The 23,030-nt window shown below is 40.6% G+C and overlaps 1 protein-coding gene across 1 annotated transcript in view; it reads left to right on the forward strand.

Moving 5' to 3' along the window:
* Positions 1 to 23,030, forward strand: part of LOC131677975 (putative inositol monophosphatase 3) — a 185,519-nt gene that overhangs the window by 103,872 nt on the left and 58,617 nt on the right. The gene's annotated exons all lie outside the window — the stretch shown is intronic.

The raw sequence follows: 23,030 nt of genomic DNA on the forward strand, positions 1-23,030 counted from the left end.
CTCACGCTTCCTAGAAAAAACAACCAACTCAGTTTTCTCCGTGGAGAACTCAATACCCAGCTGAAGAGCCCAAGCAGACAAGGTATTTTGTAATGGTCCTTGCAAGTCGGCAGCTTTGGGCCCTGTAACAGAGACCACGCCGTCGTCTGCAAGTTGCCTTAGCGTGCATGAATTGGCAAGACAATCGTCAATGTCATTCACGTAGAAATTGTAGAGCAGGGGACTTAGACATGAGCCCTGGGGAAGACCCATGTAGCTAAATCGCGATGTTGTTAAATCGCCATGCGAAAAGTGCATGTGCTTTTCAGACAACAGGTTTAGCAAAAAGTTATTTAAAATTGGCGAAAGACCATGCTGGTGCAGCTTCTCTGACAGAATGTTGATAGAAACTGAGTCAAAAGCCCCCTTAATATCCAAGAAGACTGATGCCATCTGCTCTTTGTTAGCATAGGCCATTTGGATTTCTGTAGAAAGCAACGCAAGGCAATCGTTCGTCCCTTTGCCTTTGCGGAAGCCAAATTGTGTATCTGACAGTAAGCCATTTGCTTCAACCCAATTGTCGAGGCGAAACAAGATCATTTTCTCGAACAACTTCCTTCCGAATACAGGACAGCATTGCAATCGGCCGATACGAGTTGTGGTCGGAGGCTGGTTTTCCTGGTTTTTGGATGGCGATGACCTTCACTTGCCTCCAGTCATGAGGGACAATGTTACCCTCAAGAAACTTGTTAAATAAATTCAACAAGCGCCTTTTTGCAGTGTCAGGTAGATTTTTCAGCAAGTTGAATTTGATTCTGTCTAACCCTGGGGCGTTATTGTTGCATGATAAGAGAGCAAGTGAGAACTCCACCATCGAAAACGGTGTTTCGTTCGCGGTATCGTGAGGAGACGCGGCGCGGCACGTTTTCTGTACCGGGACAGAGTCCGGACAGATCTTCTTGGCGAAAGCAAATATCCAACGGTTTGAATATTCCACGTTCTCGTTGGTACTATTACGGTTACGCATACGTCGAGCCGTACCCCAAAGAGTGCTCATCGCTGTTTCTCTCGTTAACCCGTCGACGAACCGGCGCCAATAACTGCGTTTTTTGGCTTTCATTAGACTCTTCATTCGCCTTTCTAACGACGCGTACTGTAGATAGCTAGCGGGTAACCCGTCTTCCCGGAAGGCCTTATAAGCAGTGGACTTTTCCGCGTACAGCTCTGAGCACTCTTTATCCCACCACAAGGTGGGAGACCGTCCATGGGTATTCGCGCTGGGTACTGGTTTAGTCTGAGCTTGATTCGCACTGTCGAGAATCAAGCCAGCCAAAAACCTGTACTCTTCCTCCGGAGGAAGTTCTTGAGTGGATTCGATTTTAACGGATATCGCGGTCGCGTAACTCTTCCAATCAATGTTCCGTGTGCGTTCATACGAGACATTGATTGTTTCCGATGGTCTTGAACCGTTAGCAATTGAAATCACGATAGGCAAATGATCGCTACCGTAGGGATCAGGGATCACCTTCCACCTGCAATCTAACTGTAGCGATGTCGAGCATAGCGATAAATCCGACGCGCTTGCGCCTGCTGTTGGTGTAGGAATCCGCGTCATTTCTACTAGCCGCGGAACCGGTAAGGATTCCGTGATATTACAAAGCGTTCGGTGCCCTACCGAGGCTCTAGGAGGAATGTAGATGGAAGCAATGCAAAGGTCTTTACCTTTGATTAAAACTTGACAACCGACAATTTCAATGCCTGGTGTCGAAGGGAGGTTAATTCGGTTGAAAGAATAGCACTTTTTGATCCCCAAAAGTACTCCTCCATAAGGGTTTTCTCGATCCAGACGGATTATATTAAAGTCGTGGAAGTTGAGATTTATATCAGAAGTTAACCAGGTTTCACATAATGCGAAAGCATCACATTTTAAACTGTTTAGTAAGAATTTGAAGGAATCGATTTTCGGGAGGATACTTCTGCAATTCCACTGTAGAACAGTGATCGAATCAGTGACCTCGTTTGATGACTTAGCCATCGAAGGATACGATCGCTGCAAGGAGGGGCCATTTAGCAGTCAACTGTTTCAAAAATGTTTGCACCATAGGGAGAAAATGTATCAGAATGCTTTTAAGAGGATCAGTAACATTGAAAGCTGTGAAAATTAAGTCCACTATGTCAGAAAATTTCATTAGTCCGCTACTGGACTGAGTATCTGTTTGAAAAAAGGGAACACTTGGGGTTTTTGGTGTCCCTGGAAGTGGTGGATACTCCTTGTTAGAATTAAAATTTCCAAGTCCTGGAGCAACTTGCTTCGGCTTTAGTGCATCACTTCCATTGGATTTATTGATTGTAATTGGCGCACTCTGAGTGGACGACACCTTGGCACCCTTACGAGGCAATCTAGGGGAGGCTAGATTTTTCCTCTTTCTGGACTCCCCTGAGTTAACCAAAGATGTACCCTCTTGTGGGTCGTCAGATTCTTGCTCAACGCCAGCCAAAAGAGCAAAGGAATTTTCGTAAGGGACAGATGGCGAAGCATTCTTAAGAATTTCTGCATAAGAACGCTTCGAGCGTTCCTTAAGGGAGCGCTTAATTTTATCCCCGCGCTGTTTGTACGCGGGGCATGATTTAAGATCATGCGGAAGGCCCCCACAGTAAATACACTTTTCAGTTTCTCCACCGCAAGAGTCATCCTCATGTTCTCCCTCGCATTTGCCGCACCTTTTCTTATTGCCACAATAGGTGGCTGTGTGTCCCAGCTGCTTGCAATTGCTGCAGTTCATTACCCGCGGTACAAACAGGCGAACAGGTAGACGAACCTTATCCAGGAGGAGATAGTTGGGGAGGGAAGACCCGGAGAAAGTCACCCGAAGCGAGTCTGACAATGAATAAGTTGTCTTATTATTCTCAGTTTTTCCCGAATACAATTGTTTGCATTCCAGAATCTTCACATGTTCAAGTGAGGGGTCCTTAAAGCAACCAACTCCGTACTTCAACACGTCTTCGCACTTCAAACCCGGTTCGGCGACGACCCCGTCGATCTCCACTGCTAAACAAGGAATATACGCTTTAAATTGCTTTGTAAAACGTTCGCTGCGAGCAATCTGGTTTGCCTGGTCGAGGTCATTCACTAATATGCGTATCTTATTAGCTCTAACACGTGTTATCTGAGCTACGGCCGGGTAGTTAGCAGTCAGCTCCCGTGAGATTTCTAAAATATTAAGCGATTTCGTGATGGGCCGGAAATAGACCACCCAGGGTCCAGTCGAACTGGCTGGGTATGTTTTAATACGGGGAGGACTGGGGGAATCAGGGGAGGGAGTAATTTCGGGTTTATCCGGTATATCCATGGGAATATCATTCCCATCCAATGTTACTTCGCCCTCGGCCATTTAGGCACGAGGATAGCACGTGGTGTAAACGAGAGATGAAACTTATATTCAGGGGAAAGGGATCTAAGAAGTAGCGACCGATCGGGGGAAAGGGAAATGAAAAAAAGAGATACTTAGCTTATTTAGCGGCTTGTCCGGTTATTCCACTATTCACTTCACCAACCTAGGCACCGGCGAACAAAGCCAGCCTCAAACAATGGTTGACCTTCACAATGTATATATAGTGATTTACTCTATGCACAGCACAAGAAAAACGATCTGCTTCGATCGAGAGCTCAGACGATTGTGTGAAGTTTAATGTTTTGATGATATATACATACGCATACGGTATGCGTGCCACTTGTCCTTGCCAAAATGCAGTGTTTTGGTCGATTACTAGCGAACATGGAAAATCCTATTTCAATAGGATGCGTATTTTTGAAGATAGAATACGCCTCCTGCAAGTTGCACAAAGCTAATCTTCTCTGTACGTAAATTTTGCCTTCTTCAAATAGATATTAAATAGTCCTTTTTCCTGCACAGACACGGCTTACATCGTCACTATAATAAAAATTCGTGACACATGTTATCGTTTCTCTTCCTATTGCCGCAGAGCTTAAACTCTTTTCAGGCACCACCATTATTCCTTTTTCTTGCTGCAATGCTTTTGCTTTGTTGGCCATATATTGAGAAACATTGAACTCCTGCATAATTCTATATGTAGTCCAACTTTTGGGAAGTGTAGTTAAAATCCTGTATCGCTCATTGCTGTCTCTTATTTTTTTAAATTGTGTAAAAATTTCATTATCGTCCGACAAAGGTGCGTAACGATCGATTCAGAACTGGGTGCTTCTACCGACTCTGAAAATACACATGATAGATTGATTATCAGAAAAAATCATACAAATGATTTCTTTTTTATTATTTACCTTGGTAGGAAAATGGAACGAATCCGGAAGGTCCTGCGGTCAATGTTTTGAAGGACTCTGAAAAAAGGTTTCAAAGAACAAGAGTTCGCGTTAGTAGTTTAAAGAAAAGAATTGAAATTTAAAAAACGATCATGTCATATTTTCGATAATATATCTGGAACAGCGATTTTCGATTGTCCTGCAACGGCTTCTTCGGTCTCGGGATCATTTGGTTTATACAGTTTATTGTAGCAACGAAAACAAATGAAGGAGCTGCTCTCATCTATTTTCATCTTTTTTGCCTTTCTCATATAGAAAGGTTATGCAATCACTCTAAAAATCGTCAATCTAATCCCGGCCCGGAGGGCCGATTTCCATTCGTCTCAGTTCGTCGAGATCGAAAAATGTCTGTGTGTATGTATGTGTGTGTGCGTATGTGTGTGCATGTGGAAAAAATGTCACCTCTGTTTCTCAGAGATGGCTGGACCGATTTACACAAACTTAGTCTCAAATGAAAGGTACAACCTGCTATTGAATTTTTTATTGATTGGACTTCCGGTTCCAGAGTTACGGGTTGAAGAGTGCGTCCACACAGCAAATTCCCATATAAACTAGAATGAAAAATTCTCAAAGGGTATTTTGTAAGGGAAAATTTCAAAATCGAATTTGCATTTTTGATGCCAAATGACTTCAAAATGCATGAAACGTTGAGATTTGATGAAATCTCGCAAATTTTTTTTTGACTAAAATTGACTTTTTTGGACTTTTGGCACCTTTTTGCCTTTCTTATATGAAAGGTTATGCAATCACTCTAAAAATCGTTAACTTAATCTCGGTGGCTCGTGCGACAAGGATTTTCAGCTCTTATAAATGCAGTTTTTTTTATTATATCAGTGCATTCCAGTTCTATTATACCGTTGTTCATTATTCTGTCGCACTATTTATGAAAAATCTACAAAATAATTCATTTTTTGCTAAATTTATATCTCTGCCCCATCGGGAGCAAAATGTCCTCTTCATTTATTTTGCATAACCTAAGGCTATTTAATGGCACACTTTTGTGAAATCCCGTCAGAAAACAAAACTACTTTCTTGTTCTTGTTCTGCCCCGTTGTTGTAATGCATTATGCCTCGTTGTTGAGGTGCATTTTACCCCCGCACAGGAGCGTTTTGCCTCGCTTATTTTTTAAAAGGTAATTTTAAATGATTTTGAAGAATTGAATATTTTTCATGTTTTTGATTATTTGCAAAGCTGATTGTGATCACAGAGGAAAATGTTGACTTAACGATATCATTAATTAAATTCTCCCAATTGATGTTCTATAGCTGAGTTATGATCATAATTTCTTAGGGGGTGCGTTTTACCCCATCTTCCCCTAACAGAAATCCTTGCAAGGGGATCGTCAGAGTCGCAGTGAGGAGCCAGGAGAGCGTATTTTTGTCGTGAATTGTATAGCTTTCTTTAGTATTTTTGCAAACGAGTGCTTCAGGGGTTACACCACTGTTGAACACGAACAATATGCATATTTCTAGACGCAAAGAGTTGAATCAAAATCTTGTGAAATGCGATTTATTATACTACTTACGGGGCGTACACTAATTACGTAAGGCTTTTTAGAGCTTTTCAACCTCCCCCTCCCCCCCCCCCCCCCCCAGATAAGATTTCGTAAGATTTTGGTGAACTCCCCCTCCCCCTACACAAGATCTTATCATGATTATCGTAATTAAAAAATCAAATTGTTAATTCATCAAATAATAAGATAGCGCAAACGGTATGTATAGAATTATTGCAAGAAAACTCATGACAAAATTTAACTGTAATCATCTGCAGAATTTTAATTGCATGCCAATCTCGCCCAGTAGAAAGAATAACTGTTGTCAGATAGTCAGTAACTCCAATTTGGTACACATGATGCTTTGCTATATTCCACTTCCTTTGAATCTATTTTCTTGTGATGTAGAATTTAAAAGAGTTTATAACCTCTTCTGGCATGAATTTAATCTGAGTTCCAGCTGTGACGCTTATCGTACGCATAGCTCCGAGTTAACCATCTTCGAATTTTCTTGTATTAAAATGCAGTTCACTCTGGAATATTCTACTTTCAAGATTTTTGACAATCGCATGTTAGAACATTCTTCAGATACCTTGCGGATTTGAATCGAATGTTTGAAAAGAACAAAGTTGGTCTAACAACACGAAGGGTATCAACACTTCTTAACTTGTAAGGCATATTGTGACTCCAGTTCCCGAACAGAACAATGTACAACCAATAGCCAAACAATTACTCATATTGTTTGATATACAAGGATTATATGGTACAAATGAAAATAGTTCCTTTTTCTTATTAAAAAGAATATTTTCCTAAGAGGCGAATGACCTTAAGGTTAAAATAGAAATATAAAAAAAATATTTTCCTTATGGATTTAATTTTTTAAACTTGTTTTATGATATTACGTTGCGTTGCGTTGCTTTGCGAAGCACAATGCTATTCGTAGATTGCATACTAACGATTATCATGTTGCCTATAGGTGGTTCAACTCATCTTGCTTGCAACATAAATGATCGAAAATGAACTTTATCTATTTCGAGTTAAGTAAACTAATAGCATGAGAATCGTTATTGCCGGCCAAGACCATCTTCACCGATACTTAGGATAGGGTAGGAAATGTTGATGTAAGATCTACTTAAGGAAGGCCACCGACTCAGCGACGCTTCCATAGGCATTACGGAGTTGGATTAAAGGACAGGTATAGGTCTAGGATTCGCCACAAGCAGGCAATGCGACCATGAAATTAATATATTTTTATGCGGTGGGATGGTTAGTCTCGGAGTGCACGTATACTCAGAGGAAAGAGATATTTAGTTAGGTTTTTCTTGTGTTTAAACTCTGGATGGCCAGGCATCGAGAGTGGTTATCCCTAAACTGCTGCAATTTGAACTCCAAAACAGTCGGCCGTTGGAGTATTGCTACAACTCTAAGCTAGTCTGATTTTTTTTCGAAATTATCTAGTGTTAATTGTGAAGGCTAACAAAGTGAAATTAGGGCTTGAAAAGTTGGTCAACGGGTTTCGGAACCCTCTCTGGAGTTTTAAGTGAAGAAGCTGCACCACGTATGTTTTGTGAATTAGTGCTCAATGTATGGGGATGCCTATCTGTTTTGGTGTGATTGCATGGGTGTGGAGAATTACTACTCCCGAGGTTTCTTGGCAACGCTTTGTCATTGGCGTTTGTCGGAGGGAAAAAGATGGGCTATCGACGGATGATCAACTCGCGGAACTGTTCGGATCTGGAAACACCAGTGAGCAATGCTGAATAAGGATAATTTACGAGATTAAAAAAGACTCTAAAACGAGATTGGCCTACGTACGGTCTCTGTCTGGAAGAGTAAAGAGTCAAGCATAAAAAGGAAATAATGCGAAATAAATCTACTGCACGAATAAAGGACGTAGAGATGCTGCCTGAAACGGTCTTCGCGGGCAGATCAATAAAGGGTTCAAATTTTAGTTAGAGAAACAAAAAAAGGATGATGTGGTCATTGACTGTTATGTCATTTTTGCTTAAAACTAAAACTGACACATGCTGGTTGCGCTTCTGGATACGAGTCTCTCGAAACAGTCATTTTTATATAAATGTTGTAAACATTAGAGCGAGCCCAGCGCGACCAGGATTCGCCTCGGGGTTTTTTAGCAAAAACGACACTAGTTGAATCACAAAAAGGCAAAAGGTATAAAAAATTGGAAATCTCTCACTTATCTGAAATCCTGACTGGGTTGTGTCCTCTTGCTGGTGAACATGTCCCGCATTTGATCCGCAGATGAGCCGGAAACGTCTGTCAGATGGTTGCTTGATTTCCTACGGATTGTGGATCTTGAGTTGGTTGCTATTTCCTTTTTCCTTCTGTAATTCGCAGAACACTCTGCTAGTTCGACATTTTGTCCTTGAACCGTCTACACGATGTGTGAAAAAGCACTTTAAGGCCCATCCACAAGACAATCACTTTTTTAATGTAGAATACATTTAAGGTTTCAATATAGGGGTCCCGTTTCAAAATATCGGCTGCGGTGCCGCGTCAGATTTTGAACGTTAATAACTTTTATCATACTTAACAGAATGATTTGATTTTTAGGCCAATTTGTTGCAAATATGTTCCTCTATGCTGTATTAAAATTTGAAGTATGTATAACATGTACTAATAACAAAAAAAATGTGTTTTGAAAAATCTTTCGAAAACGACTCGGAAAAGTGAAAATTTTCAGCCCATCCCGCACAGAGCCGTCGTTATGGTAGACCAACCGAACAATAAAATAATGAAAAGTTTATATATAGGTCCACTACATGTTTGTTCGTATGGTTATTCGCATTGGGTTGCTTGACGAGAGCACTTGGTGGGGGAAAGACTGCATATTCCTTTGGTTAGGCCATTAGAAGCCGGACGGAAAGGAAAGGCTCATGCACGGCACGAGAACGAGCGAGAAAGCGATAGTAGTGCATATTAGCGCGATTATATAAATATCTGTCGGTCGGTTTTTCTCATCATTCGTATTCGTTCAAGCACTAGCAAGCAGCCAGTCCATCGAAGAAAAGCAGTGGGCGATGACGACGGCGGAAAAAGTGCCCCAGCTACTGGTGACTCATCGCAACCCGATCAGGAACTGTCGCCCTGCAAGAATTTCGCCCCAACTAAAGGGCAACAGAGTAGGCTATCGTTCCAGCGTCTGGGTCGTGAGATTGTGCAGGACTGCAAAGTCGAGCTACGCTTACAAAGCTCAGTCGTAATGATGCCCCGAGAAGCCAACGATGCCTTCTTGGTCGGTTTGTTCGAGAATGCAAAATAGTGCTTTCTAGCTCACCGTGTCCGCGGGGAGTGCGTCTGAATTATGCTCCCGCAATAAAACAATAAACGGTTCTTTACAGGACCAATTAATTGTGTTCTAATAAGAGTTAAACTGAAATTTACATTTTATGGTGTATAACAAATAATTTTCAGAAAGCAATATAAGAAATACGATGTGTGGAAAGAAAGAAAGAGAATTTAAATTATCCTCTCTCGCTCGTTTTCGTGCACTGCTTTTCCATTCCTTTCTGCTGCTACTACCATCATAACTAAAACGAATGTGCGTGTTCCCCCACCATCTCATGACCAGTGTTGCCACAATTGCATGTCGCTATTACAATTTGAATTATTTTATTGATCCTCTCTAGTATTGATAAAATATAGAACGTGCAAAGTACACTAGTCGCATGCTTTTATTCGAATTTTTTGGCAGCCTCCGTTGATTAACTGCATAAATCGATTTGTTTGTGCAGCTCCTTGCTAGTAGCAAACTAAATAGCCTTTATCAGCGCTAACAAATAACACGAAAGAATTTAAATTTGTGAAAATCTTTTCCCTCCTTCTTTTCAAATCTGCAACATTCTTTGAAAATATTGTTTGAATGTTGCTATTGAAAAACTGAACATGCAAGTTTGCTAGCACTGGTCACTAGATTGAAGGCGATGGAAAGACAGAATATTCGTTTTGGTTATGCTAGTATTGGTAGCCAAACGGAAAGGAATGGCACGAAAACGAGCGATAGTAGTGCTTTCTCGTGTGTTCATATATGAATATTGGTCGTTCGGTTTTTCTCATCATTCGTATTCGTTCAAGCACTAGCAAGCAGCCAGTCCACCGAAGGAAAGCAGTTGGTAATAGCGACGGACGGAAAAAGTGCCCCAGCTACTGGTGACTCATCGGAACTGTCGCCCTGCAAGAATTTCGCCCCAACTAAAGGGCAACAGAGTAGGCTATCGTTCCAGCGTCTGGGTCGTGAGATTGTGCAGGACTGCAAAGTCGAGCTACGCTTACAAAGCTCAGTCGTAATGATGCCCCGAGAAGACAACGATGCCTACTTGGTCGGTTTGTTCGAGAATGCAAAATAGTGCTTTCTAGCTCACCGTGTCCGCGGGGAGTGCGTCTGAATTATGCTCCCGCAATAAAACAATAAACGGTTCTTTACAGAACCAATTAATTGTGTTCTAATAAGAGTTAAACTGAAATTTACATTTTATGGTGTATAACAAATAATTTTCAGAAAGCAATATAAGAAATACGATGTGTGGAAAGAAAAAAAGAGAATTTAAATTATCCTCTCTCGCTCGTTTTCGTGCACTGCTTTTCCATTCCTTTCTGCTGCTAATACCATCATAACTAAAACGAATGTGCGTGTTCCCCCACCATCTCATGACCAGTGTTGCCACAATTGCATGTCGCTATTACAATTTGAATTATTTTATTGATCCTCTCTAGTATTGATAAAATATAGAACGTGCAAAGTACACTAGTCGCATGCTTTTATTCGAACTTTTTGGCAGCCTCCGTTGATTAACTGCATAAATCGATTTGTTTGTGCAGCTCCTTGCTAGTAGCAAACTAAATAGCCTTTATCAGCGCTAACAAATAACACGAAAGAATTTAAATTTGTGAAAATCTTTTCCTTCCTTCTTTTCAAATCTGCAACATTCTTTGAAAATATTGTTTGAATGTTGTTATTGAAAAACTGAACATGCAAGTTTGCTAGCACTGGCCACTAGATTGAAGGCGATGGAAAGACAGAATATTCGTTTTGGTTATGCTAGTATTGGTAGCCAAACGGAAAGGAATGGCACGAAAACGAGCGATAGTAGTGCTTTCTCGTGTGTTCATATATGAATATTGGTCGTTCGGTTTTTCTCATCATTCGTATTCGTTCAAGCACTAGCAAGCAGCCAGTCCACCGAAGGAAAGCAGTTGGCAATAGCGACGGACGGAAAAAGTGCCCCAGCTACTGGTGACTCATCGGAACTGTCGCCCTGCAAGAATTTCGCCCCAACTAAAGGGCAACAGAGTAGGCTATCGTTCCAGCGTCTGGGTCGTGAGATTGTGCAGGACTGCAAAGTCGAGCTACGCTTACAAAGCTCAATCGTAATGATGCCCCGAGAAGCCAACGATGCCTACTTGGTCGGTTTGTTGGAGGATGCAAAATAGTGCTTTCTGGCTCACAGTGTCCGCGAGGAGTGCGTCTGAATTATGCTCCCGCAATAAAACAGTAAACGGTTCTTTTCAGGACCAATTAATTATGTTCTAATAAGAGTTAAACTGAAATTTACATTTTATGGTGTATAACAAATAATTTTCAGAAAGCAATATAAGAAATACGATGTGTGGAAAGAAAGAAAGAGAATTTAAATTATCCTCTCTCGCTCGTTTTCGTGCACTGCTTTTCCATTCCTTTCTGCTGCTAATACCATCATAACTAAAACGAATGTGCGTGTTCCCCCACCATCTCATGGCCAGTGTTGCCACAATTGCATGTCGCTATTACAATTTGAATTATTTTATTGATCCTCTCTAGTATTGATAAAATATAGAACGTGCAAAGTACACTAGTCGCTTGCTTTTATTCGAACTTTTTGGCAGCCTCCTTTGATTAACTGCATAAATCATTAGATTTAAATTAACGTCTCGAAGTGAAGTCACGATGCTCCGGTTATGTTACAGACATTACCCACCCATCTTTTTTTTAGTTTAGTAGAGCGAATACGAACTACTATCGCTCTCTCGCTTGCTCGTTTTCGGGCCATGCGCCTTTTCTTTCTTTTCTGCTACTAATACTAGCATAATCAAAACGAATGTGCGTCTTCCCACCATCCATTTAGTGAGCAGTGTTGCCAAACGCATTTTCAGTTTTTCATCAATAACATTTCAACAATATTTTCAAAGAATGCTGTAGATTCGAAAAAAGAAAAATAGTTGGTGATGGAAAAGAATTTCCAATTAGAATTTTTAACCATAATTATAACGAATCATTTGAAAATTTCACATGCAAACGTAATTTCGTTGCATATCATTAGATTTGGATTAACGTCACAAGTGTAGTTACGACACTCCGGTTATGTCGCAGACATTACCCACCCATCTTTTTTATTGTGACCACGACTAACGGTTTAATATAGACACCCCATTTCAATATTTCTGAAGGAACAGAAGGTCGAGTTTGGAAAGTTTGTAACTTTCATTGTACTTAACCAAATTACACAATGTTCGCACTAATGATTCAGAAATATGACCAGGAATCTTCTATTAGATTTGTAAGTATGTATAATTTACATGAATAAAGAAAAATTGATTTTCAGGATCTGTTCTTCCATTGACCAGTACTACGCGACTTCCTCATGCTAACAATTAATTTCATCGTTAGCCATCTCCCTCACCAAGGCCAACAACACCAACAAAACCGGTCCTTTTCAGGACCACCATCATTTTTGTAAAGAATAATTTGAAATATTCCTCGCCCAAATCACCTTTTGTCCGAAAATTCCAATGAGTATCAACATATTTGAAGAACGTGTTCTTTATGTATTCTACATCTCTCCGGTTATGTCGCAGACATTACCCACCCATCTTTTTTACTTTTCACTTGTTTTATGATATCACGTAAGAAAGGACTAACCCTCCCTCCCCCTTAGATAAGAATTTGTAAGATATTATGAAACTCCCCCTCCCCCATATGCCCTTACGTAATTAGTGTATGGTGCCTTATGAATAATATTTTTTTCAAGTCGTGCAACTTTTTCCCATAGACGCCTCATTTTGAAAAGGTTTTAACCTTAGGATCATTCGCCTCTCCGTAATTTTAACCTAGAGCTTCAAACTTAGAGGTGTGCGCCGATACATTTTTAATCGGCGGCGGCGTAAGCGACATATTTGGCCGGCGTTGGCGGCGTCACGCCGTTGGACCCTATCGGCGGCGGCACGCCGGCGTGTGTCGACATGACGAATATTGACGCCTATGAAAAAAAAATCTTGGCAGTACAATTCCTTTCCCAAATTTTCGGTTTCTCTTGTAACAGACTTCGCAGCACATACAAACAGACGTTACAGCTTGAAGAAAATTCTAAAAACATCATCGCCCACGATGTACTACCGACATCTGTTGAACTCATTGCACAAAATGTAATTCTTGCAACCAGATCAAATATTTTTTTTCCAACTGAAGCTCCAATAGTGCACACCCTGCTTGCCAAATGCAAGATAATAAATGAAAAGTGGAACTATTTTTACAGTTGTAAAATTTGAAGAACGAAATAGAATAACTGTCGATGTCGCGTACTACGACTTCGCATGAAATAATGATTGCAATGGACAAATTTAAAGAATGCAGAGTAACGGCTGTATTTCAATGACCCATAATTATTTATTGTTCGATATTTGGAAAATTAAGCAACGGTAGAACAGTTTTTGTTTTGCTTGAGAAAATTAATTCTTGTTGTCTTTCATTTTTTTTTTGTTTCTATTTAGTCTTCTTTACCGTCTCTCTTTTAGAATCACGCAGATATCAGGTACCCTAACACGATGGGTAATGGCGCAGTAATGGCATTACTGCGCAGAAATGTCACTTTTAATGATCGTGTAAGGACACATTATTTTCCAGGCTGACGTCCTCTTTTACTTCTTGTAAGTACAAAATCGCCGCGATGATAAGGCATACGATTCCGTGGCACTACGCTTTCTTTCGACGTAAGATTTGCTTCTATCTTGAGTGCGAAGTATGCTCGATGTATTGGAATCATTCAGATCTATACCCTGACGAAACCTAAATATACAGTTACTATCATTCATAATAATTCCACGACTTGATGTTTTAGCTCCTGTTGGGTTGAAACTGATCAATAAACAAGCCTGATTGAAAATGGTCTGAGCGTATCTCTAGTTTTCGGAGCACCTGACCCCGCCAATTTCTCCAGCAGTTCCGGGGACCAACAAATTCTAATCCATTGCATACATCTAGTTAGATTCGATACACCAAATCAATTAAATTGCTAACATCCTATTATGTGCTTACTCACCGATCGGCATCGTATTGTAACTTAAGAAATGATTGTGAACAACTCCCGCCTTGGGCACTTCGACAAGAATGAATTTCACATTCCCGGCCCATTTTGTTTGTTTTGGTTTGCATGAGATTAAAAAGATGGTTACGTTTTCGGGTGGGTGCGGAAACTAAGTAACGCATTTAGCTCTGTGTCAAATTCTCTTCACTAACGCCACGCTCGCTGATATAGCGCATTTTTTTGTAATTTAAATCGACTGTTTTTTCTACGAGTGATTCATCTTATTTGTCTATGATACCGGGCTGATGCAACTGACAATGAAAATCTTTCTTGGGCTAGATCACACGATGAATTTTCAAGTTTCATCTGTGGATAGACTTTCGTGCACATTTTTAAAGCAGCAAAATAAATATTCTCGCGTTAAAATGCATGGGGGCCAGCAAATAAACAAACCGAACATCTTATGCACGATCCTAGAGAGGGCGTTAAATGTTGTTTTTGTTAGCCACCGCAACAACCAACTATGGTAAATGCGGTGTGAGCACCAGCATCGCGAAACGTCAAGATCACTCTGCCCAACTATTTCAAACTAGGTCACTAGTCAATCAATGATAAATATACCTCGTATTGAAAATAATTTTTGTGTTTTCACAAAACTAGTTCACGCAAAAAAAAAGATGGCATTATACTGAAATGTTTAATAGGTGGTTGTGTCTGAATATGTTTAATATTTTTATGATTTTAGTTCATAACTTGATAATACATTGATTTGTATTAACTTTATTGACTAAAAAAGTCAAGAATTGAACGATGTGCAACGATTTTCGTAAATTCTCGTCGTGTTATCGTGATATTTTAGTCTTGAGCTTACCGTCGGATTTTTTACACATAGTCACGTGTCTTATAGTTTTCTTAATTATTTCACGGACATGAATTGTGGCTAGGTAATGTATTTTTGGTGCTCAGCGCAGTTTTATTTAATTCCGAACATTACACTGAATCTTAACAAAAGAATAACAGGGTTACAGGTCCTAATAGCTTCCTTGTATCTAATGCTCGCGCCTATGAGACTTTTTGCCAGCAGTTGTACACAATAGCTCACATAGAAATTTTAAAACCAAAGAGCAGAGCGAATAATCCATGAATAATAGTCTGAGTTCCTTGTAATTGTTTGCGTAAGTATATTAAGAATATGTGGAAAATTAATTACTTCATGAACAGTTTCACGAGCTCGACTGTCATGAATCGGTTAAAAAATCGATGAATAATAAACTACGTTCCAGTGAAATTGATTACGTGCAAAGATTTAGATCATAATCGTAAATTTCATTAACTATATCTTGAAAGTGGAAGTGTTTTTTTTTTAATTTGTGGACCATTCCACGCGCACGAATGGTGAATTGTAACTTATATGCTCGCAACTATAACCAGTTGACGAAGCAAGAATGGATCCATGAATTATATTCCGAGTGTCGTGTAATGATTTTCGAGAAAATATCAAGACTGTTAATTTTGTGATCTAATTCACAACCACTAATACCAAATAAAGATCAATATGTGATAAATCATGAATCAATTTGTGGATAAAATTATGAGTCAACGATTTTCGAGTTCGAGAATTGTCGGCGTGAGAAAAAGGCGTCGGCGGCGCGCCGCCGGTCTACCTTTCGGCGTTTGTTAAAATTTACCGGCGGCGGCGGCGTGGCGCGGCGGCGCACAGGTCTTCAAACTAAAGTTTTTTCGATATCTTACAACAATAGCAAGCGACGTACGTAGGATTTTTCGATATTTTGCTGTCTTGCGAAATGTAGCTCTTTGTAGTGAAAAAACACTGAACATGTCATAAAAATCGAAACAAAATTGCTGATCAAAAAAAAATTAACCCGCATAAACGAGAACAATAAATGGATTATTTGTATTATTGTTTTTCCACAATTTGTCATATTGTGATTCGACAATAAACACACCATACCGTAAATTGTTTCTGCTATTTGGGGTACTATTTTAAGCCGGATAACCATTTGGGGAATATAGTGTTAGGTTATGTTACAATACAAAAACGACGATTTTTTTCGAACATTTTTTTTCGTGAGCTATACATGCACAATACCACAAATAATCGCTTAGTTCCGAGTTTCTACTCTTTCTCGTATAGTTCAAATATAGTTTTATGGCTAAATACTATACAAATAAAAAATAAAAACGTATGGGATTTTGACGAATAATATTGGAAATAGATATAGTGTGTTTTTACTATTATACTGACCATGTTGACCATAAGATACTATAATGCAACAATAACACTTATTGTGAAAACATGAATGATCAATTTAGTAGAAGCGACGCAGTCAAAAGGGTAGACAAAAGTAAAGAACCTTACAACGTTGGTATTTTGCGCATAGTTTATCACATTTGTAATGCTCGCGTGTGGTTTCAACTCTATCGATATTAAATATATGGGATTTGATTACTTGCCACCTGGAAAGTATCGAGTTGAATGTTGACATCGGTGGTACTGCCGCTTTGTCCAATTGAGCTATTTTCGCTATCAAGCAAGGAAATCACAATTTGCTTCATATTATTGTGGGCTCATCCCACCATATTGAGCTGAGCAAATCGGAATTAGCTAGTACCAATAATTATGAGTGGCATAATGAGTAACCATAGGAGAATAAAAACATACCATATCGCATATGGTTGAAACTACCATACAGCATATGAACTTGTTCAAATACTTATTAATTCGAGTTGTTAATTTTATGACCAACAGAGATGAGTAATCATCAGGTAGTACAATAGTACTCCAGATTGTAGCATTATTTTGCCTAATTTATTCATCATCTTTTGTGCTTTTACCATAACATTAATTATGTGCTTTATATTCTGACCATTTATTTTAGCAACCCTGCATAGCTGAAAACCATTTGACATAATCCGAACAATAAACCTGTGTTGTGGGATATAGTAACCATTAGAGGTGTTGCTTTTGTAATGTTCCTGCAATATAAACTTAGATTTTATTCAATGAGTATAACAATAGTTCTACAATATCCCCCATAGTAACGACGAATTGAATGGTTGAACTATAGTAAAACATTATCCAATACCATATGTGATATTGTCCATGTTAGTGGCCATGCTAGTGGTTCGAATGTTAAACAAACAATATCTGATATGGTTTCGCTATTGAACAAAACAGTAAATAGACATTACGTGGGATTGTTGAGATATATTATAATATACTACAACATCCTTTCGTGTATTTAGAAGATAATGCTTATTATTTCTATTGCTATCATTTACATAAGGTTGGCCGAAATATTTTTGCAAATTGAGAGAACTACGTATTACCTGGGATTGAGCTATTATGTGATATTGTAAATATATAGAATACTTATGCAAATGGTTACAATAGAAATAATAAATGTATGTTCTAAATATTTACAAGAGATGGGTTCCTAACACATTACAATATATTGCAGTAGTAGTAGTAGTAGTAGTAAGCGAAACCATTTCAGATATTGTTTGTTTAACATTCGAACCATTAACATGACCATCAGCATGTACAATATCACATATGGTTACAGTTCTGGATATTGTTCCTCTGTAATTTAACCATTCAATTCGTCGTTACTATAGGGGATATTGAAGAACTATGGTTATATTCATAGAATAAAATCAAAGTTCAAATTGAAGAAACAATACAAAAGTATCAACTCTAATGGTTACTATACCCCATAGCATAGATTTATTGTTCGGACTATGTCACACATGGTTTTTAACTATGCGGGAGCCAATAAAAAAAGTACTACGTACGTCGCTCGAGAAATCAATTTTGAAAGTACTGTAAAAATTTCAAAACTAACGAATATCATTTGTTCGACTTACGTTTCCGGCCAGCTCAAAAATGTGGTTGCGAGAAAAACGCGGTTAAAGTTTTCAATACGCTCGGGGTGTACATAAGAGATGTTGCGGCAGAATTGAAAATTTTAACATTTAGCTATTATTCTCGCGTGTAGTTTTTGGTATATCATTTTTAAGACCCTAAAGCATATTTTAGATCAATAAGAATTCTACATTACATCTTGTTTGGTTTATATCACTTTCAGTTAGGCATCAAAGTCCGAACCCTCATTCGGAATTTATTAATTTTCTCACTTCTCACTGATATGATCCTCTCTTTCATCTACCTACTATCGCTTGCACTCACTTCGATCAGTTTAGTTGTACGTATGATCACCGAGGAAGTAACACCTCGATCGCGCAGAATAAAAGGTTATATTTCGGATTCAATAAAAAGTTATTTCACGTTCTCGCGGTAGTAAAAGTTGTGTGAAGTGCCATTTACCGAACCGGCCATGTTTGCCTGAAACCTTCCCTGTCCGACGGGATCCCCATTTGTTCAAAGGTGAGCCTCGACCTGCCCTAACATATTTCTGGTGCCGTGACCAGGATCGAGGTTGCACCATTCGTAACTGCGAGAACTGTGAATCCGATACCATCACGATTTGCATGAGTTTGCATGCCATCGTTACGATCGACGTAGCCGCCATTGCCATTTGCATGAGTTTGCATGCCATCGTTACGATCGACGTACATAGCCGCCATCGCAATTGCACGAGTTTGCATGCCTTGCGATCGATAAAACCGCCATCGCGATTTGCATTGTTAGATGCGAATTGCTTGCATGAAAGAGCCATATTGATGGTTCCACCCACGTTTCCTGAGAATAAAATTTTCTACAAGGCCTATTGAAATTGGCATCAGACGATCACACCAATATCATCTTCCTGCCATCCCAAACGCTTACGGAACTGTATCACGCCAGCCTTTCTGGAATTGAAAGCAAACCAACGTTTTGCAGCTAAATACAACAATTGCACGGAGGCCATCTTTCTGTATTATTGAGAAACCCGCTAATTCCAGTCAACGTGTGAGTCATTGACTGCAACGATCGAACCAGTGTTCCTGAATAATAAAATACAAGGCACTCAAAGCCTTGGTAAAGGTTAGTAACTTTCCAAGAGACTATTTTTTTTGCCTCCAGGTCTACCTGGTCTTATTCGTTCGACAGGGTTTCTTTGAATACCGATCGCGTGTAATGGACGACAATGATGACGTAATTGACGAAAATAGAATGGCGGACCAACTAAGAACCCGTAGGACAACGCTTCTGGCGCAATTGGAACGTGCAGAGCAGTTCGTTACCCAATACGACGCCGGACGGGATGAGCTCGAGGTGTCACTTCGCCTGGAGAACCTGGATATGCTGTGGGCATCATTGGACGAGGTGCAGACAACGCTTGAAAACATGGAGACAACTAATGAGGGTAAGGCCGCCAACCACCAACACCGTGCTTTGTATGAACCGAAGCTTTTCAGAATAAAATCCCAGCTGAAAGCTAAACTGCCTCCCCCAGTCCATCTAACTGCTAGCCGCCCTCAAGATATCCCCTCTCGCGCACCGTCCACCTTGTCTAGTTTGAAGTTGCCAACCATCTCTCTTCCCGAGTTCGACGGTGATTACAAACAATGGCTGACATTCCACGACACCCTCCTGGCCCTCATTCACGAAAACGACGAGCTGCCTTCGATACAGAAATTTCACTACCTTCGTGCGGCCGTTAAGGGTGAAGCAGCGCAATTGATCGAATCGCTTGCAATAAGTGCACTGAACTATCCTCTGGCTTGGGAGGCGTTGATTAGCCGTTACTCCAACGAATATTTGTTGAAAAAGCGGCATCTACAGGACCTGATGGAAATTCCCCGGATGAAAAAGGAGATGTCAGCCGCATTGCATTCTACTCTGGACGACTTTCAGAGACACATTAAGATCCTGCAGCAGCTAGGTGAACCTACGGCGACCTGGAGCACATTGTTAGAGCATCTGTTATGCATGAGATTACACGACGACACAATTAAAGCATGGGAGGATCATGCTGCTAGCGTTGACGATCAGAGCTACGCCTGCCTAGTCGATTTTTTGGAAAAACGCATACGAGTATTAGAATCCATAGCCGTCAATCATTATGCTTCCCAATCGACTCAATCAACACCGCTTTCGAATGGGGCTTCTTTCCGCAAACAATCTGCTCCATTTAGAATGTCTTCCCATTCCGTTACTGAGACTGCATCTCCAAAATGCTACGTTTGTGACAGTCGCCATCTTTTAATAAGATGTCCTCGATTCAATAGCATGGCTGTATCTGAAAGGTTGCGCTTGGTAAATTCAAAACGTTTATGCGTAAATTGTTTTCGACAAGACCACTTCGCTCGAGATTGTCAATCCAACTATTCCTGTCGTGTGTGCAAACGGCGACATCACTCGCTCTTGCATACTGGATTCCAAAGCTCATCTGGTCAAGGTTACAAATCCAGCAATACCTATAATGACACTTGTCTTACTTCGCAGCCAAGCACATCCCAATGCAACAGCCAACGAAGAGTACAAACAGCTTCAGCAACAGCCAATCCTGATGTTCAAACCAATAGTATTGTTCGACACCAACCACCACCCATCTTCATGTTGACAGTTATTCTTCGCGTCGTTGATGCTTATGGGAAGGAGCACTACGCACGTGCTCTGTTAGATAGTGGCTCCCAACCAAATTTAATGTCAGATCGACTAGCTCAATTGCTGCGACTGAAAAGACGGAAGGCAAACATTCTGGTACAAGGTATTGGAGAGAAGCCTGAACATGCAACTGATTCAGTTTTCACCGAAATTCGCTCCCGGAAAGGGAATTTTACACGAAATGTGTCGTTCCTGATTCTTCGAAGGATGACATCTAGTATCCCTGCCAATACTATTCCAGTAGACCACTGGAACCTCCCGGAAGATATTTCCCTAGCTGATCCCGGCTTCAATCGTTCCAGTGATGTAGATATGATCGTGGGATCTCAACATTTCTTCGAGTGCTTTCCCTCCGCCGCTCGTATTCAGCTTTCCGATTCTCTTCCTATTCTTGTCGACAGTGTGTTCGGCTGGATTGTCGCTGGTGGAACTGATATAGCAACATCATCGGTAAACTCCCCAAATTGCAAAACAGTGTCTGTGTCATTGGTCTCCCTTGAAGAAAGCATGGAAAGATTCTGGAGAATCGAAGAAATCTCCACCAAGCCCGCATTGTCAGTTGAGGAAAAGTTCTGCGAAGACTATTACCAGTCGACTGTTTCCCGAAATAAAGATGGAAGGTATGTGGTACGCTATCCAAAAAGGGAGAATTTTGAATCTTGTCTTGGAGAATCTAAGCCCGCAGCATTTCGTCGGTTTACCCTACTGGAACGAAGATTTGCCAACGATTCTGAGCTGAGGATGAACTACGACGAATTTATGGAGGAATATTGTTCACTGGACCACATGCAACTTGTTAAAAAAGGCAATAGAAAAGGTTTGCTGTCCTATTACCTCCCACACCGTCCTGTCATTAAGGAGGCCAGCACTACCACTAAAACCCGCGTCGTGTTCGACGGTTCAAGCAAGACGAGTTCTGGATATTCTTTAAATGATTTGTTGTGCGTGGGACCCGTTATTCAGGACGATTTGTTGACACTTGTGATCCGTTTCCGCAAATATCCTGTTGCCGTTGTTGCTGACATTGCGAAAATGTATCGCCAGATACTCATCCATTCTGAAGATACGCCTCTCCAACGAATCATCTGGCGGTTCAATGGACATGAAAATCTATCTACGTACGAACTGGTGACCGTCACCTACGGTCTGGGTCCCTCATCCTATTTGGCTACACGTACCCTCCAACAACTTGCAGACGACGAAGGTGGTTCTTATCCTCTCGGCAGACTTGCATTGAAAAAATCCTTCTATGTGGATGATCTCATCGGTGGTGCTGACTCCGTTCCTGAGGCTATTCAGATGCGTAATGAGTTGACAGAGCTGCTTGCGAAGGGAGGGTTTCCTATACGTAAGTGGACTTCCAACCAAATTGGAACTCAATACAGTTTACGATTTGACCCAGATGAAACCGTAAAAACCCTTGGCATTTCTTGGGAACCTAAGGGTGACCAGTTTCGCTTTGATTTCCACGTAAACCTTAATATTCTCCAAGTAACAAAGCGATCAATTTTATCGTACGGAAGTCGTGCACAGGCTATTGATTAACGTTCAGCCTCAACGAAAGGCATTTTGGGCATCGCCGGCCCTTCGTTACTATTGTATCTCGCGTCGTCGCGTTTAATGTGAAAATGAGACGTCGCGAAAACACGTTCCGCATAGATTATGCGCATCTTCCACGTAAACCATCATATGAAGAGCTACACAGCTTCGTCAGCTCAACTCTCGAACTGCAGAAGGAACAGGTCGTACGAATACAACCAAGCAGAAGCCTCGGGTGCGCTTTCATCAAGGTTACTGAACTATCGATCGCACAAAACATCGTTGAAAAGCACGACAACAAGCACGAGACAGAGATAGACGGCAAGATCTATAAACTGCGCATCACTATGGAGGATGGCGCGGTGGAAGTCAAATTATTCAATCTCTCCGAGGACGTACCAGACGAGAAAATCCTCGAGTTTTTGCAGACATACGGTGACGTTCTCTCTCTCAACGAGATAATGTGGGACGAGCGATACGCGTTCGGCGGTATTCCTACTGGTGTTAGGGTAGCGAAAATGATGGTGAAGAAGAATATCCCGTCTTTTGTCACCATAGACGGAGAATCTACGGCCCTATCGTATCACGGACAGCAACAAACCTGCCGACACTGCAACGAGTTTGTACATAATGGAATCTCGTGCATACAGAACAAAAAGCTCCTGGTCCAAAAGTACACTGCTGATCAAGCTAACGCGTCATACGCGAATGTTGCTAAACAACCACCCAGACCGAGTCCGAACACGCCGATGGTCAAAAAGGTCCTTAACAAACCATCGACTTCCAAGCCATTACAACCACAAACGACA

Source organism: Topomyia yanbarensis, chromosome 1 (assembly GCF_030247195.1).
Source record: "Topomyia yanbarensis strain Yona2022 chromosome 1, ASM3024719v1, whole genome shotgun sequence".
Lineage (NCBI taxonomy): Eukaryota > Metazoa > Arthropoda > Insecta > Diptera > Culicidae > Topomyia > Topomyia yanbarensis.